Genomic DNA, 18,223 nt, shown 5'->3' with positions numbered 1-18,223 from the left:
TTGACCACAATAATAATTTGTTCTTAACTTATTAAGTGCCTACAACGTGATGAATATTATTCTAGGGGGCTGGGATATATCAGTGAACAAAACAGGCAGTAGGCATAATACGTAAGTACATAATGTGTGGTATTAGAGCAGGATAAGGTAATCAGAAGTGTAGGAGGGGTGTGTTGGGTTGTAATTTTAATGGGGTGGATGAGGTAGGTTCATTAAAAAGGACATTTGAGCAAAGGCCTGAGGGAAGTCAGGCAGTTAGCCATGTGGATATATGTAGGGATAGACTCATCTAGCTGAAGTGTTTTGTCTGTATGGGCTCCTCTTTTTGTCCTCGTAGGGTATATTTTTATTCTGTCCTATCATGTTAGTGGGGTTGAGGGGGTGGATATCAATGTTTGCACTCAATTCACTACATTTAACTAGAATCGCCTCCTGCCAACCCCACCCTTCTCATGCTAATGTGTTTCCTGTCTTTCCCAAATTGCCTAACACCAGATAAATATATAGGAAGTCAATAAATAATATTGTTTATTGTTACATTAAATTAACAAATTATTAGTTTGAAATAGCTTTCAAAAGCCTCTATTTTGCCACAAAATACTATTCAGCCTCCTAAGAGTTTCTTCCTTTTCTGCATCCTTTTGAAGTGCCACCCCACATGTGCTGTAAGCAACGAAATGATTGTGCATCTCACAGCAGACAGTGTCCTCTGTAGTGGATGGGAAACTGCTCTTTGTAGATGTTACCCACTCAGAGTAGGATCCTGTAAGAAATGATCAGTATCTCATCAACAACAATATAGCGTGCTCAGCGGAATTTGGGGGTGATGGAATGGTGCTGCATGGAATTGGGTGGTATTATAGTTACCCGACTCTGTGCACTTTTCAAAATCCCTAGAACTGAACTTTACTGTATGCAAACTGTAAAAAAATTCAACCAAGATGTTTAGGGGGACCCAGAATGGAGTGCACACTTTGACAAATGAATCTAACTGTATTGCAAAAGGTATGGCATAACCCCACTGAGGGGGAGTGTGGAAAAAAGAAGATGATCTAAGTAACTTTGGGAAATGGTGTTTTGACTGGAAACTATAAGGCTAATGACAAAAAGAAGAACTGTACAAAGACACTGTACTCTAGTTGGTAAGTCTGTTTCTCACAGAGGTCCAGGTTAACAATTCTGAAACTACTTTACATGATATCAGGGCAGAAGAAATAAGTAAATAAATTGTGAATAATGGGAGCCAGGTTTCTCACTGTCAAAGAAAGAAGTAACAATGAAGCTGGAGAGGCCAGGAAGTGCCCCCAGGGTCCTGGATTAGAGTAGCAGAGATCAGCAAGAGCTCATCTTTATTTTAATATGTAACAGCTATGTAGATACAGAAATGAATAGGGATATGTCTGTATGGATGGGTTAGCATACAATACACAGATTTCCTAGTTCTGTCTGCACAGAGGACCTAGAAGCAGAGAAAGCCCAGCAGCAACAAACAGAACCAGCACTTGGATCTCCAGTGGTACTGGGGAAATACCATACTCCAATAAAAGAAAACCAACCAGGGCTCTGTGGAGAAATGGCTGATGCTAGGGCTGGGACAAGGAAAATACAAGAGGAGCCCCAAGTATCTTTTAGCATCTAGAAGTAAGGAAGTACTAAAACACAGAGAGAGAGAGAGAGAGAGAGAAGAAAAGACGGAGACATGTCAGAGGATACTGAAGCCATTCTGGAAGAACTCCCAATGGCCAAAACTGAAACAATCTGAGGAAATAAATAAATAATTTGATTCTAATCCAAAAGATAAATATACATGAGTCCATACCATCCATAAAGAGTTGAATTGTGTCCCCTCAAAATTCATGTTCACTGGAACCTTGGAGTGGGACCTTACTTAGAAATAGCATCTTTACCAATGTAATTAGTTAAGGATCTTGAGATGAAATCATCCTGGATTTAGGGGTGACCCTAAATCCAATGACTGGTGTTCTTATAAGAAGAGTAAAGGACCCAGAGACACAAACAGAGAAGAAGCCGGTGTGAACCTCAAGCAGAGACCAAGATGATGTGTCTACAAGCCAAGGACCACCAAGGGTTGCCAGCAACCATCAGAAGCCAAGACAGAGGCATGGGACAGATTCTCCCTCAGAGCCCCCAGAAAGAATTCACCCTGGCAACACCTTGATTTCAGACTTCCTTGATCCTAAATTATGAAAGAGTAACATTCTGTTGTTTTAAGCCACCCAGTTTGTGGCAATTTGTTACAATGGCCCTAAGAAACTGATACAATGGTATACACAAACCACTGAATAAATAAAGGGAGGAAAAGGGACGAATCTCCCTTAGAGAATACTTTCAAATATCTGTAGATAATCCCTCCTCCAGAACGTGGAGCTTGATTCCTCTCCCTTTGAGTGTGGGCTGGACTTTGTAATTTACATCCAAAGAATAGAATATAGAAAGAGGAAAATGGTAACTTTACAGTAGAGAAACAAGGTCAACATTACCAGTGTTTAAGTCATGCTGATAGCACGCATCCCGATAGGATTATTAAGAAGAGGACTTCACCTCTGTGGTATTCTCTCCTAAAACTCCTAACACCTGGTCTAATCATGAGAAAAACATCAGAAAAACCCAAATTGACAGATATTCTACAAAATAACCAGTCACTACCTTTTAAAACTATTAAGGTTATAAAAAACTGAGAAGCTAACACAGATCCCATGAGACCAAAGAGACATGATGACTAAATGAAACGTGGTATCCAGGATTGGATCCTGGAACAGAAAAGGGACAGTAGTGAGAAAACTAGTGACACTCAGTAACTGTGGAGCTTAGTTAATGGTATTGTATCAATGTTAATTTCTACGTTTTGACAAAGGTACCATCGTTATGTAAGATGCTGACATTAGGGGAAGCTGGGTGAAAGATATACGGGAACTTTCTTTACTATCTTTGTGACATTTTGGTAAATCTAAAATTATTCCAAAATAAAAAGTAAAAAAAAAAAACCAAATGTGTGTAACAGATCTAGAAGCCAGTCAGCACTTTCTCGACCTCTACTTTCCATCTCGTGGTTTTATTTCCTTTCTCTGAAATGGAAGAGAATCTTGAGTCAACCTCTGCACCTCCTCTCCTCCCCCTCAACCTCCTTCCCAAACTAACATATACATTTTAAAATTAGGAAAGTAAGTGAACAAATGAGTGAATGAATAAACAGACAGACAGACAGATAGACAGACAGCTTACAGTAGAATGGGGGCATCCAGCAGTTTGGGGAACAATTAGAAAGTGTAAATATTTAACTCCACATCTTGTCCACCACAATGGTGACAGCCACACAAGGACAGTGTTTCAAAATGAAAGTTAAATATTTATTCTGGCTCCCCGGTCCCTCATCCACGAGGGATCCTTGCACAGCTGGCTTTCGAATGGAGCCAAAGTTTCTTCTCTTGGCCTTCTGACTTCCCACTCCACATGTGCTATAGGTAAACAATCCACTAGCTTCCACTCCATCTGATTGGCACTCAAGGAGGAAAAGCACGGTCTGAGGACAGGGAGCACATTTAATCCACTCTTGCATATCCTCAGGAGGTTGCTGAGATGCACTAGATGAGGTATGTGAGCACCCTTTGTAAACCTGAAAACACTACAGCATTGTTGCTGTTACTTGCCCTGTGCCTTGGTTCTGTCTAGACTGTAATGCCTTCCATGCCAGTAGCCCAGCACACTTCCAGGGGAACTTCAGAATCATCTGCTAACACTTGTCAAGTTACCTGAATTTGATTTCTCAACCTCTGCAGCCCTTGGCTGTGTAGCTTGAACCACTTGATCCTTATGACTTTAGCCTCACTCCTATATTCATTCACTCATTCATTCAAAAAAAAATTCATTCAACCACATGGCAGCTCTATGCTAGGTATAGGAACACAGACATCCGTAAGCCATAATCTGTAACTCTGAAGAGCACACATTACTCTTGGCCGCTTATTTGCTTTAGCTCTGACCCTGTTTGGGGCATCCTAGCTTCACTCGTCCTCCCTAACTCCAGGCTTGTCTCCTTCTCCCTTGCTTGGCTCACACAGAATACTTGGCTAGTAGTCAGATTTCTCAGCTTGACTCTGGGATCCCTGACCTGTTGGGCCCTCGCTGGTGTTGTCATAGTGAAGAGAAGACCCAGCAGTTCCAGTATCCACCTGCCTTGTTCGCTCCAGCCCTGGAGGTTCAGGTATCTGGCAGTGCGGGCCACCCACCTGTCTAGACATTAAGTATCAAGAGTTGCTTGTTGCCTTTCTCCATCACCTATTGGTGCATTGTGTCCACCTATTGGAACATTCTACTGTTTCATCCTAGGCAACTTCACCAACTGCCTGCTTGGACCCCAGCAGATCTTTGTACATATCCTTGAACACTTATTTGCTCTTCGGTTGAACCTCACAGCCCTGGTACTGCCTTGCCCCCATCCCATCTTGCTGCAACTAAGATATGGGATTCTACTTCCAGATCAGAGATCTTCCATGGCTGCTGATAGGGGCTAGCTGTAAGGGGCTAGCTTTTGCTATGGCTGGACAACATGTCCCATTGGCAAACGAAGGTCCTGCCCCAATTGGGTGATGCAAAACTGTTTAGCACCTTTAGGATTTTACCTCTTGCCAAGAACTATGAAGAAGAGACATATTCTTGCCCAAGTCAGAACCAGGCCCCTAGGTTTTACCGAGCTATCAAAACCTAGTTTTTAAATCCAAAATGTCTCAATTTTGACTTTAACATCTGTATCTCCACTAAAATATTTCTCTTTTTTAAAGATGGGGGTACCCCAACTGGAACAGTTCTGCTGACCTAGAGGTTGGCAAAAGTTTAGGGCATCTGCTGGCAGCATTGTTCAGGACACAGCTTTTCCTCTGGGGTGTAACACCTTGGTTACAGGTAGGTAGATCTTGATCTCCTCAGCTCTCAGGGCCAGTCACTTCAGCACCATGGCAGAGAACAGTTAGTTCCATTTACCATATGAATGTTTTCATTTTTCTTATATATTCTATGATGTGAAAAAGGCTGAGAAGCACTCTTGGAGGAACAGGCATCATGACTATCTTCTTCGTTGCCCTGGATGAGACAATGTCTTAGAATTCTGGGGTACATGCCAGAGGGAAGGAGAGCAGGTTGGGCTAGCCCAGCTGGAGAAAGGCCCAGGAGCCACATGAAGTCGAGACTGTCCTTCCCTGAAAATTCCCAGAGGTGCTAAAATCAAGACCGGGTAGAACTCAGGGGACTGTAAGATCAAGAAGGGAGTCCAGCTCTATCACCAAGTCAAGGGAGCTGGGGTAGGTGGTAGAAGTCGGGTTTCTAATCCTGAGTTTCTAGTCCATATATGGAGGCCAGAAAGTGAGAGCAGGGGAAGCCGATGAGTGGAAAGGGGAAGGGAGTCTGTGCATACACCAGAAAGATGTTGCTGTCCCCATCTGACTTCCACCTAGCACCAGGAGACCTGATTGCAATCAAAGGGCCAGCGGAGGGTCAGATAAATCTGCCACTGTCAGGCCCTCTACTACTTGTGTCTGGAATTGGCCTTTTCTTTTCCCTCCATCTCTTCAAGTCCCACTCATCCTTTGAAATCGAGCTCAAGACTGACTTCCCTGTGTAATATGCCAACTCCTCTGCACTCCTGCCACCACACTGATCCCACTGTGCACTTTGGCATGTAATTGCTGATGTACTGCATCACACAGATTCATGTGTGTTGGCCTTTGCCTTGTCTCTCACCTGGAAACAAGGTGCCTTGCCTTAGGTCCTTTCATAACCCTCCCAGCATCTAGCATGCTGCTGGGCTTAGTAAATCTTCATGAAATGAAGATAGTAATAAAGTTATATTGACATTCTCAATGGCCCAGATGGTTCACCAAACCTGGGTGTTGCCCATCTGGCTGCATGCAAATATGGTTTTTCTAACATGTTTCAACTGGTAGAGGCCAAACCTACTACCAGTAGGACATGCATGCCATGCAGCTTTCCAATAGAAACAGTAAATTATGTTAGACTGGTAATTCTCAACCCTGGATTCCCACTGGGGTCATCTGAGGAGCTTTCAATAGTTCCATTCTGAGTTGATTGGCTCAGAATGAGGCCTGAACGTCAGTGTGTTTTAAAAGCTTTCTGGACAATTCTTACAGAAAGCCAAGGTTGAGAACTTTTTAATATTCATTTGTATGATTTTTCATATGCTTTTCATATTCTAGAGCCCAATCCCAACTGTTCCATCCACTCCAATGGCTAACCTGTGCTTTCTATCCTTTTGATATAATTTGATTTATTCATTGAGCATTTAGGCAGTGCATCATGTACCAGGCAGAAACAAAGAGAAGCATGGGGCTTATCCTCAAGAAACCCACTGTCAGTTTTATGGGAATAAGTAAACTTTGCTATCTAAACTCAGGAACTTAGTAGATTCAGATAAATTTTTGGATAATACCTTTCTATCTGAATTCTCACTATTTGCTACCTGAAATGTAGAAACCAAACACATTAAAATAATGGGACTCCTCTCTACACAAATTACACAAAGTTACCATCCAATCTGTTGCTACAGCTCTAGAACCAAATAGAATGGGATAGTACATTATTATAAGTGCCATGTAAGTAAATGAGTTGAGAATGAACAGGAAGATATGGCCACCTCGATAGAGAGGGGTCCTGGCCTCGGGGTCTCACAGCCCCCAACAATCAGGCCAGGTAAAAAGGAAGCTTTCCAGGCTAATGGTGTCATCAGACACCAGTGCCATATCTCTTTTTCTGGAGATGTTTTCTCTTCCCAATTCTGAGATCTTCGTGTCTCCCATAATGCCTAATACCATGAGAATCTAACTTGTCTGGTTCAGTGGAGGTCTGCAGATTGCCTGCGGGTAAAGAAATGCATGTAGGTGGTTCCTTCTGGTCAGAAAAACTTAGGGTATTGAAAAGGAACAGTAGATAAAGAGCAGAGGGCAACACGAAAAACCAAAAGGAAAAGTAGATAAAGAGCAGAGGGCAACACAGAAAACCAAAGAGAAGGCTCAAAGTGAAAAGCCAGCAACGAGCCCTCTTGAATGCAGAAGTACTGTTCTCCTGGTGCCATGCTCCACACCTCATCTATTGCCAGGGTCCCCTTCCTGGTGGACCCGGATGATTTCTACAATGCTCATTTGCACCTCTACCTCTCTTACCTGCAGTTACCTTTGACTTATTATACACCTTTAGATATATCTAAGGTTGCTGCTGACCTGAATTTGCTCATCACTCACTCTCCTCTCTCCCTCAAGGGCTTACATGATGTAAGAAGAGGCTTCAGAAGTCATCTCCTTTGTGCCCTACCTTCATGCAATACCCAAAAATGAGCAACAAAAAGACTAGTCCTTCTGCTGGGAGATTCCCTGGACAGAGGCACTCTAGTGTCCACCAGGCACTGATAGCTCACCCTTTCTTCTCCTCTGATACTGCCTCCACATCCCTGTTATTTTAGTATGCCTGAATTTTCTGAGACGAAGGATGGCTCTGTGCATACCTCACCTTGTCTTCTCTCGTTTCTCACCTCTCTCACGCTGCATATGTAAGAATGTTCTCTCTGAGTTAGATCCCTCAAATTATTTCCCAGGCCCTTCATCTGTTGGCCCACAAAGGAGGATCGATAAGAGTTCAAGAAAGCCGAAAGCCAAGAGCATTCCCCATGCTGGACCGAGGAAAGGTTGAAGCAGACCAGGCACAAACCCTTCAGCTCCTTGTCAGCAGCCTTTGATCTCTGTGGCAGCTAACATGAAAGTAGAATTTGGCCCTCCAACTGTACAGGACGAGACTTGACAAGAAAATCAGTTTCTCTGACAATTTCAAAAGGCCCAACACTTTCGTCACTTGGCACTTGGCCATGGGGAATGGTGCTGTGGACACATCTGCACCCCACAAGAGAAACCATTTTCCCAGGAAGGACTGAGAGTTCAAGTGCAGGCAAGTCCATGAGGAATGAAGGACAAGCTCTTCCCTGCCCTTCATTGAGGACAGGTGTTGCAGGAAGCAGGAGGATTTTCATTGGATAGCTAAGGGAACTTCCTACCTGTCTGGGTTGAAAGGCACCAGGAGGGCTGTCCAAGGAATCTGGATAAACTCTTTTCTCAAGACTAAAGAATAAGCATGTCTGCTGATAGTTTGGAAAAGTTTAAGCCAAAGATGCTGTAGTGAACTGACCTTTGTAGGATCTTTCCATATTTGCAAGGCTAAGTGTGACTCAGATGTGCTTTTTTCAGCTTACCTCTCTTGTTCTTCAATAAGCAAACCAAAATAAATAAGATTTGCCCTTTTATTACAGTTTCAACTTATCATTTGGCTTCTGAGCTACTCAAAGTTTAGATGCTTCTGAACTCAGCTGGATCCTGCTTTCCATTTTCTCAAATGGCCTTGGGAAAACTGGTAAAGTTGGCAGGACTTCCCCATGATACCCTCACATCCTCACATTCCTTCCTAGCATCTTTTACATCCCCTCCATCTTCAAGCATCCTGGAGCTGCAGTATCTCAGTATGAATCCACACTAAGGGTTCACAACTCACTAAGTGGCCTTCTTCTAAAATGTCAAGGAGTATTTTAAAAGTGGGCCTCATAGGCAGACCATGTTTAATTCAAAAGAAAGGGCTATTTATGGAATAATCTCAATATCAGTCTTAGAAGGGGTCTCTGCCCTGGTCTGTTGAAAAACAGACTGTTAAAGAGAAATTAGAACCAGAATTAATCCCTTCAGAGGTATGTTATTTGGGGGGATTTTATTTTCCTGGAAGACATGTGCCCTGAACTTTGAGTAGGATCCAAAGCTGGTAAAAGTTACCCCTCTTGGGTAAGTTCCCAAGGAGAGTAATGACAGACTGTAGATGTTTGGTAGACACAAAGACTGGGCTGCCTGTGGGTGTGAACTGATGCTTCTGAACTCCCCTGAAAACCACATAAATAATCAGCATTTGTAACAGCAGCAGCAACAGCACTCTCCACTACCACCACCATAACCACAGCATTGGCCAAGGGAGGTCTTTCTTAATTAAAGCAACTATCTTTCCTCACCATCAATGCAATTAGAATTTAATGAACCCAGGCCATTTCTTTTAAGGCCTCAAAATTATAGCTGATCTCAACACTCACGTGCTGGGTTGGAGGGAGAGGCATCACGCATTCTGAAAGCATGAGAAATGGAGGGCAATAGGAATTAAAGAGATGGAGTTGTTCTACGCTGAAGAGAATCACCTGGAGATGACGGGGACTCAAGAATGACCAGAGGAAAGGTGACTGTTCCTTCTACGGACTCTGAAAGCATGAGAAATGGAGGGCAATAGGAATTAAAGAGATGGAGTTGTTCTACGCTGAAGAGAATCACCTGGAGATGACGGGGACTCAAGAATGACCAGAGGAAAGGTGACTGTTCCTCCTACAGACTCTGAAAGAATGAGAAATGGAGGGCAATAGGAATTAAAGAGATGGAGTTGTTCTACACTGAAGAGAATCACCTGGAGATGACGGGGACTCAAGAATGACCAGAGGAAAGGTGACTATTCCTTCTACGGACTCTGAAAGAATGCGGAAAATCCTCACTTCCCAGCATGAGGGTGGGAGGTACATTAATCAGTCACTATACAAGCATTTATGCAACGCCACCTTGTGCAAGGCACTGCGTTAGATGTATAGAGGGCATGATAGGAAGACAGAGAGATAAATAAGACACAGTAGACACAAGTCCTGATTTCAGTCTACTTCAAACTACAGTTCAGGTATGCATGCTGAAATGATGACTAGAAGGCAAGAAGTTAATGTTTACGTAAAGAAAGTGGCAGGAGTTCTAACAAGCCATACTGTTTTGGAAGACACAGAACCCAAGGAGGCGGAGAGGAAGCAGAAAGCCTTCCAAGAGAAAAAAAAAAAAAAAAAAAAAAAAACAGCACAGCACAGGCAGGAAAAGAACCTGGCCTGTTCTGGCATCAGTGAGCGATAAGTAGCAAACAAATGAGCCAGGGACTGTTTGGTAAATTTAAGTCATTAAATGCTCACAACAACCTTACAAAGTAGGTTATTACTATCATCCCTACTTTACAGATGGGAAAATTGAGGTACATAGAGATGAATTAACTTGCACAGATAGTAAGCGACAGCTGAGATTCAAACGCAGGTGGTCTCACTCCAGACCAGTCTGTCCAACAGAAATATTACGTGAGCTACAAATGCCAGCCACGTGTGTAATTTTAAATATTCTAGTAGCCACATTAAAAAATAAAAAGTAAAAAAAGGTAAAATTGATTTTAATATTTTATTTAACCCAGTATTTCCAAAATAGGTATTTCATTCATTCTTTGAAATCTGGTGTGTTTTATACTTAACAGCACATCCCAATTCAGACTAGCCACACTTTAAGTGCTCAGTAGCCACATGCAGCCAGTGGTTACCAAATTGGACAATGCAGCACCACACTATCGGCTGTGCCCTTCATCACTCAGCAAGGCAGTCTCCATAGTGGGTGGCCTGACTGCAGATGGTCACAGGGTGATGAGATTGGATAGGTAAGCTGAGGGAAGGTGGAGGAGAGTTTCTAATGGTGGGTGAAGGAGTAAATGGTTTCAAGAGACCACTTTTGACTTAACATAACAAATGCAGTACCTTACACATAAGGGCTCAAGCGTTTACCCTTCTTGTGTGATCACTCATTGGTCCCCAAAAATTACTGTGACTTGCAGATTGTGGGAGGTAATGTGGTACAACAGAGGGAAGCCTTGGTACTGCAGCTCAGCAGAGAGGGGTGTGGGCCCACCCGCACCACACACCAGTTGTGTGATCTTGGGGAAGTTATTTAATGTCTTCAAGCCTCAGATTCTACATCTACAGCTCTAAAATGGGACTCACCAGGCTGATGTCACAGCACTGTTTTACGGATTAAAGCAGATTAAACAGATTTCAAGCTCTTAGTACAGTGCCTCACATGTTATAAATGCTCAAGAAATGCTAGCGGTTATTATTATCAGGAGCCCCAAGTTACACGGTTACGAAGTTCCAAGTGGCCCAGTAGGCCAGGCTGCGGACTGCCGCCTGAGTCCCTGCATAGTGCATTTCAATTTGGCCTCTCTATGGTGCCAGGTGAGGCCAGGTCAGACTGGAGAGTCGACTTGTGTAAGACACGCAGAGACCTGGGGGTGGGTGCTGGGAAGACCCAGAGGGCTGGCTCTGGGTCCTGTTGGCTGGAGGAAATCATGCAGGAGATGAACTGGAATGGATGCCTGAACATGGATTCTCACTCAGTTAAGGAAAGCTGTTTAAGATCCTTGGACCTGAGAGCTGAGAGGAGACTTGGAGATCACTTAGGGTATGTCAACACTCCTTGATTAGCAAATTAAGGAACTAAAATCCAGCGAGGTGAAGTAATTGCCATGGCCAGGTGCCTAGCTAGGAGCACAGCCCATGCCTCAAGTCAGAAATCTCAATTTCTTGTCTAGTGGTCCACACTTAATGAATCATGCCTGTGACTGCCTTGTTCTCATATCAGCCCTGGCTGCGGGTCGGAATTACGTGGAAAGCTTTGAAAATCCACAGATGTTGGGTTCTTCCACAAGAGATTCATATGGACATACTGCTTTCCACTGACCATTTCCAAGAACCACCCTCCCATCGCAAAACTCTCTAGCCCCTCTTCAAAATCTGGCTTTTACATATCTCTTCTGTGAGGTTTTCTGAGATAACCATGACAATAGTCATAGCAGTATTAATAATATAATAACTAATACCATGGGGACTCACGATATGCCAGCCACTGGGCTAAGCATCTTGCATGGATCATCTGATTTAATCCTCACAAGGGCTATTGCATTTTTTAAAGCCTCATACAGAGGAAGAAATCAAGACTCAGGCAGTGGTAAGGGGTTTTTTGTCCAAGGTGAAACTGTTGCAGGTGGTGGAGCTAGGACCTGACCTGTCACTGGTCTGATTCCAGAGCTCATGCGCTTAACTCTGATTCTAGGTAATCACCATGTTAATGTTAACTTATTGGGATTTGCTTTGCGTATCAGTCTTATTTTTGCATACCTATCCATCATTTGTTTTCAACTACACTGTAGGCTCACCAAATGCAGGGACACTTTCTTCTTCCTGGGGGGGGGTCTCTGCTCTTCGTCTAAGCCAGTGTGAGCTCAGTGGGTTTATGGGCTAAGAGTAGGTCAGCAAAGGGTAATCAAGGAACAGAGGCTTCTGTATCCTGGAGAAGGGGAGGCCTTTGGAAACCTTATTCTCTATTCTAGTAGGCATTTTTGAAACATAGAAAAATCACAAAAATAGAAAGTTCATAAAACCATACAGTTGGAATGGACAATAGATGTCTAACTCCACTTTTATTTTATAATGGGGAAACTAAACTGAGGTCTTTGAAAAATAAGTGACCTGTGAAGGATCACATAGTTGATGCAGGGATAAAACTGGAGTCTGGGAAGTAAACACAAAAACTATCACCATCATGTAGTATCTTCTTAGTATATGTCATAGTTTTTATACTCATTGTCTTTAGTTTACACAACGAGGTGGACATTTAACCCATATTTTATTGATGAGGAGACTGAGGCACTGACAGGTAAATTAACTTATCCTGGCTCACACAGATGGGAAGTGACACCAGATCTTCTGTCTCCTGGGTCATTATGTAATATTTCTAGAATTTTTTGAGAATGAATTATGTGGTAGGTATTTTATGTGCATTTTAACAATCATCACAGAAACTCTCTGTGGCAAATAACATAGCCCCATTTTGAAAATGAAGGAATTAGGACAGGTGCGGTGGCTCATGCCTGTAATCCCAGCATTTTGGGAGGCCGAGGAGGGCAGATCACAAGGTCAAGAGATCGAGATCATCCTGGCAACATGGTGAAACCCCATCTCTACCAAAAATACAAAAAATTAGCAGGGTGTGGTGGCGGATGCCTGTAATCCCAGCTGCTCGGGAGGCTGAGGCAGAAGAATCGCTTGAACCCAGGAGGTGGAGGTTGCAGTGAGCCAAGATCATGTCATTGCAGTCCAGCCTGGGCGACAGAGTGAAACTCCATCTCAAAAAAAAAAAACCTGAAGGAACTTAGAAGAAATGGTAACTTGCTCAAGCTTGCTTAGCTAGTCAGTGGTGGAGCTGAAATTCAAACACAGGTCTGTTTGACTCTATTTCTTAAACTCCTAGCTGCAACAATACAGTGCACTGGATGACTGGGATCCTAAAAGGATAAAGCTTAGGGGCATTGTTAGACCTCACAGATACACATGATTTGCTTTGGCTTGTGATAATGAGAGAAGGGGTATGGTCCTGTCCATCATTCCAAGCCCCTTCTCCTAACTGCTGGTAGTGTTCTCTTTAGCACCACATCTCTGATGCAGACTGCAGCACTGACATTTCCCGTAAAGCACACATCCCCTTGCATCAAGTCTGCAAACAGATGAAGCAGAAGGTCACACTTTCCAAGAACAAACTCCTTGGGTCTGAGAGCCAGCTGGAGATGCTTCAGTCCCAATTAGGTAATTTTGAGGGGGTAAGTTATAGCTTATACAAACAAGTAGTCCCAGCAATGTTGTGCACACAGCCTTTTTAAAAAAGACCCCAAGAATCATCGTTACGAACATTGTTAACACTTTCTCCCGTGCCTTTACTCTGTTGAGCTCTACGTACTTCTCCAACATAATCTCATTAAGTGTCCCAATATACCACTGACATTAAAGGGAAGGAGAAGGCACTGAGCAGAATGGAATTGCGCTTAAGGTCAAAGGGGAAACTGGGGAAGGAATTTAAATCTAGTCCCAAAGCAGGAGTGGTGAGATCAACCCTAACTCCGGGGCACAAGTCACCCGAAGGTAAGCATCCAACTCTCCTCTGGGACTGAATACCCAGCAATTCCATTTCCTTCTATTAGAAAAAAAAATTAAAAGAAGCATTAATAAAAAAGAAAAAGCGGGGAAAGGAAATAAGAAAGTTTCTATCTCTACCTTTTCATTTCTTAAAACTCCAGCCTTTTCTGTCTCATTCATTGTTCTGAAAAAAAATTTTCTTTTTTTACATTTTTCTACATGTGCTTTTTTTTGTTACCTATTTCTCAGTGTAGGTAGTTTGGGCCACTGTTCTTTTTAAAAATTTAACTCAGGTTCCTGTTTCTTTGGAATCTTTTTGTCTACTCCCTCCAAGTATCTCATCTCATCTCTTCCCTCTCTCTCTTTTTAATTGGAGTAGTTTCTTCAAGCGCTAAGAAAATTCACTCCCTTGTTTTTTCTTCACTCTTTCCCTTTCAGCTGCGTTCCTGAATTGCTAGCGCACCAGTTCTGCTTTCCTGACCACAATTGGTGCAGCTGGGATGGCGAAGGAGCAACTGAAAAGGAAATGCTAATCAGACCTTTGAACAGAGCATAGTAAAACACACACACACATACACACATAAAAAAGCGCTCTGATTTAAGGAGGAAAATCTCTTTTCTCACTATCCCACACAACGAGGATGGTTGTGTTTCCTCCAGTGACCTGCCCAGGCTAGGGAGAGCCATGGGTCATCTCCTCCACGGCCCCCTCTTTAACGGAGCAGTTTTAGACACAGCCCAAACATTCAGAGGGGAAAGTGCACACAGACTTGAAGGCACATCCCACCACATCAACGTCTGGGTAGAGACTGCCACTGGAAATAGAAATGGGCATGGCGAGGAAGCGGTATGGTGAGAAATGGGGTGGTGGAGCCTCCTAGATTTTAGTAAGGGAGAGGAGTAACACAGAGAAGGCTCAGTCAGACCTTTGTCCTGGACCATATTTTTGTATAGGGTTTATTTTTTGTTTTATTTTTAAACCTGCGGGAGAGAAGAAGAGCAAGTGACGAGGCCATTGCTGATACTCAGTATCCCGTCTGTGGCCTAATCAAAGGTGCTTTACTGGATTTCTTTGAGGATGTTATCCAACACTAGCCAGGGAACATAGCCAAGGAGTGGGTACAGCAATCAGAAGGCTGACGGAAACTGAAAGAGAAAAAATGACAAAACTGGAGGAAGCTTGTTAGGAAAGGAAGAACCCCAGACTTGCAAGCATGAGTCCTACGTCGTTCTCGTAAAGCGTGAGACACACCACTTAACTCTCTCTGGGCTTTGGCGTCCCCATCTATAAAAAGAGATTTAAATTGATTAATCTCAGAGCGACACTCCAGCTATAACATTGATATTGTTGAACAGCAGAAATAAAACCTTTCCCCTTTGTCTCTTTCGTTATAGATGATAGAAAATAATCATAAGGTAGAACGTATTTTAGTCACCGTCTTCACTGATTCCAAAAAGAACCACGTTGGAGAGAGAAAGAAAGTCCCATGCATTTAAAATCAGACTCAACATCAAAGCAAGTTATCATCACCATCCAACGCTTTCTCTTCTACAAAGCCCTGAGCAAGGCCCCTTTAAGGTTGGGTGTGTGTGCAAGAAACAGGCAAATTCACGTGAGCTCGGCTCCCGCGCAGCATCTGACACGGCAAGTGGTGGGGGTGGGGGCAAGGCGGGGGGGAGAGGAGAGAAGGAGATGGGAATTTTCTAATGATCTTCTTTAGTTAATAGGCACAAGTTGTTAGCTTGATCTGAGAAGGCCTCTTTCCCCGTGTGCCAATTCCACCCCCTCCTTTTTGTAATGGGTTTAGTTCCCACAGCTAATGCACTGCGTAATGAGGCCGGAGGGAAGCGGAATGCTCTGGAGTAATGATATGGAGCCTCCTGGGCCCTGACAAAGGACAGAGAGAGCCCGGCTGGATGTTCTCAATGACAGGGTCCAGGCTCCTGATTTTCAGCCCTGGCGAGTCCAACTCTCCTGCCAGGGCTTGTGCTAAGCAGACAGTCACAGCACAGACCCCAGCAGAAAACCCCAAGGGGTCTTGGTACAGGACAAACCCCCATTAAGCCAAGTTTGTTTCTTTTTCTAAGCCCTGATCCAACCTTCCTCCCCCTTCCTCCTGGTCTTCCAGGCCTTGGTAGGGGCCTCTCACCTTCAGGATGGGGTACACTTTCCCCTGATAATCCACTCCCCATTGTGTAAGAAAGCATCCCTGCCCCATTCTGTCAACATCTACCAGGCTGCGGATGAGGAAGGACATAATACACTGTTGGGATCAGCATATGCCCAGTAGACAAGGTAGCTACATGAAGAAGTTGCCCCTCATTCCGCTGCTCACAGCCCTTTGCTCCAGGAGAGTGTCACCCACTGCATTTTGTGTGGAGTCAGCATCACGTGGGCATTCCTCATTCCCATGAGACCTGTGCTCTTCGACGGCTCTTTCTTCTTCTTTTCGCCCGCTACGGCCCCCAGTTTTAATACACAACACAGACCTGGAGCTCATTCCACATGTACTGAGTTGAAATTACTTGAATGACAGATAACTGAGTCCTGAATATTGATGTCATTGGAAATAACCTGGGGATCACTATAGACTATTCACTGAAGCCATCAACCCAGGGGGCTCTTGGGACTGCTAAAGTGGGGGCCAGGGAATAGTAATGGTAAGATGTCAAAACAAAGAGAAAAACACTATCCAGTCATGGGACAAATCCAGTAGTCGCTTATCCACAAACGAAACAAAAACTTAACACCTGGAAAAGTACAGCAAGAGACAACTGAAGTATCAGGAGGAGGCTGGTGAGATGGTCCCCGGTATAATGCTTGCACCCTTGATGTACACCTTATGGTTTACAGAGCACATAGAACATCGATTTAGTCTCCCTAACATCTATGGCAGTACCCCATGAAATGCAGGAATCATAGCATGAATGTCTGACACATTCAGATAAGGAACCTGGGTTCCTAGAGGCTTGGTCATAAGGTGGCACAGCTAGTCAATGCTAGAAAAAGTGCCCCCAGCCCAGTACTGTTTTCACTATGCCCCAGATTAACAAGAATTCATCTGTGTTACAGATAAGGCTGCAAACAGAGATAAGTAAAATTCAGAAAGTCATGTAGCTTGTTCACAGCTTCCACAAACCCATAACCCAGGGTAACCCTGAAAGCTTGGATGAGAAAAATGTAAGACAAATAAAAAGCAGGCTTTCATTAGGTGAGCAATAAACCTGTGATGCTTATTGGATAACAGACACTCATGCAGTCCTATTGTGTGCCAAGTTCTGTTCTAGGTGCTTTGTTTCCCATGGGAATTCTATGAATTAGACATGGCCCCTGCCCTCAAGGGCCTACTTTAAGAGACAATACTGCCAAGAAATAGAAATATCTTTAAAGGCAATTGAAAAAATTCATATCTGATGGTCCAAATAGGTTAGTGAGGTAATGTGGGCAGCTGGGGAGGGTTTCCAGGTCCTCGGGGGCTGATCGTGAGTCTGCATTTGGACACTTGACAATGATAGAATCCTGGACAGAGCCACATGGCTCTGTGTTCCGATTCAAGGCACCATTTCTCCAACTCTCATGCCAAGTCACCAGGCGTCTCCAGGACTCTTCTCATCTCTTGGAAGGTCCTAAGATTCATAGCCCCTAACCTGCTCCATCACTGTTAGCCTCATCCTGAGAGAACTGTCCCAGGCTGAGTTCTCCAGAGAAGAGCCTCTTTACATTAACTCTTCATTTTTTTCTGCATTCAGGCAGAAATATAGAATATGCATTTCCAGCCATAGATCAGTATCACATACCATACGCATGGCCACCTTAGGGCCTTTATACATGCTTTTGCCTTCTGCCTGGAATCTATCCCCATCCCCATCCAATCCATCACGCCTCATAGCTCCTCCCCATTCAGATCTCTCTTCCGAGGGTCACCTACTTAGAGATATTCACCTTACCTACAATAGCTATTCCCTCAGATCATCTCCATCCGCTTGCCCTGTTTTTGTTTGTTGTTTGTTTTTTATAAATCCTACCATTACCTAAAAATGTTCTCTATTTCCTTGTTTGTTCATTGCCTCCTTTAGAATGTAATCTCCATTTATGGAAAGAATCTTGCTTTTATTGACCACTGTGTCTAGCTCCTAATAAAGTGACTGGCACAAAGTAGGCCCTCAATTACTGTTTGTCCAATGAATGAATGAATGACCACAGAGTTCATGTTTCTCAGATTACTTGTTGTTGAACACCAAAGCCAATGCTAGATTCCAAAAGAACTTTTCCTTTCTTTTTCTTTTTATTCTTTTCATTCTTTTTTGAGACAGGGTCTCTGTCTGTTGTCCAGGCTGGAGTGTAGTGGCGCAATCATAGTTCACTGCAGC

This window comes from Pongo abelii, chromosome 10 (assembly GCF_028885655.2).
Source record: "Pongo abelii isolate AG06213 chromosome 10, NHGRI_mPonAbe1-v2.0_pri, whole genome shotgun sequence".
Lineage (NCBI taxonomy): Eukaryota > Metazoa > Chordata > Mammalia > Primates > Hominidae > Pongo > Pongo abelii.
This window is presented reverse-complemented; position numbering follows the sequence as displayed.